This window comes from Ipomoea triloba, chromosome 4, assembly GCF_003576645.1.
Source record: "Ipomoea triloba cultivar NCNSP0323 chromosome 4, ASM357664v1".
NCBI lineage: Eukaryota > Viridiplantae > Streptophyta > Magnoliopsida > Solanales > Convolvulaceae > Ipomoea > Ipomoea triloba.
Genome location: NC_044919.1, coordinates 18,440,843 through 18,442,661, shown reverse-complemented (window position 1 = coordinate 18,442,661; position 1,819 = coordinate 18,440,843).

Here is a 1,819-nt window from a genome sequence, read left to right as displayed (position 1 = left end):
TCTCGAACTCTGCTTATGTCTCGAACTGGATTGTTGTATCGAGATGTCATACTTCTCGAACTCTGCTTATGTCTCGAACTGGATTGTTGTATCGAGAGGTACTACCTCTCGAACTCTGCTTATGTCTCGAGACTTAGTTGATGTCTCGCAGACCCTTATTCCTCCAGTGTCGTCTCGTGTCTTCTACTGATCTATCTATGAAATTACAACACGAGTCTTCTAAGATGTTCATACAAGTTTACCTCAAGCTTAAATATTTTCCGAGTTGAGCTCAAGTTACCCGGTTGTATTTTCGCTCTTAGTTTACTTAGGGGATTCTAAAATACATTTTGGTATCATCAAAACCTAATACATTATGTTCCTAACACAAAGTAATACTTTTAGTACTATGATGTGACTAAGAATTATTTTAATTATTAAGAAAATTAATAGATATTTAGCTTGATAATAAAAAGTCTTCAAATGTATGAATTATAGTAGCATAAAAATCAACTAGTAAGACAATTATAATAGGCAATCTAATTAATAATTTACTTTTTAAATTATATTCCTTTTTAATAATGAATATTTTTCTAAAGTATATACACAAATTATACTTATCAATATAGAATTAAAAGTGTACATACATACATACATACATATATATATACACACGCGTGCGCGCGCACACACACAAAGCTGTAACACTATATACGTGCCTTAATAATTAATAATTATTATTAATATTATTGTCTAATAATTATTTATAGTAATTCTTATCCCCTTCTTCCGTGTAATTTTTATGATAATCTATATATATATGTTTATACTTAAAGTTATAATATTATTGACACAAAATAAACTATACTTACCTTCTTTTTTTTTTTTTTTTTTTACAAATACTTACCTTAATAATTAATTATTAATATAATTGCCTAATTTTTATTTATAGTAATTACTATGGTAATTCTCATTCCCTTCTTCCGTGCAATTATTATGGTAATATTATACAGCATATATATATATATATATATATATATATATATATATAATCATAATCATAATCATGTATATGCATATATACTTAAAGTATAATATTATTATAATTATAACTGAAGAATAATTTTTTAGCATTAATGTACTGTAATTATTAAGCCATCTTTTAAATACTTTTCCTAATATAATTTGTATGTAGTTGATTTAGAGACTAATATATAAATCATACATTTAAAAAAATTACCTTACCATAATTTCTCATTTTTCATTGTATTTCTTGCTTTTTTTTTCAGCCACATATTTAAAAAAAAATACCCATAATGCCTCATATTTCTGTTTTACTCAATAAAATAAATGCCTTATGTACCGTTTAGACAATAAAGGTACGATTGATTCGACTGTATGAGATGTTAAGATTATAGGATTGAGATGATCTTTGTTAAATTTTTTTGTCAAAGACAGTTGTAATGAGTTGATATATATATATATATATATAAATAATTTCAAGTGTGGCCGTGCTCTCCCGTGCGGCTGTGCGGTCACACAGCACTCAATGTTACGAAATACACCACTCAATGTTAAGAAACACACCACAATGAACCACAATGAAACACACCACAATGTTAAGAAACACACCACAGTGCATATTTGTGTGGTGTGTTTCTTAACATTGAGTGGTGTATTTCGTAGCATTGAGTGGTGTGAACCGCACGGCCGCACGGGAGAGCACGGCCACACCTGATCATGACTCTCTCTCTCTCTCTCTCTCTCTCTCTCTCTATATATATATATATATATATATATATATATATATATATATATATATATATATATATATATATAT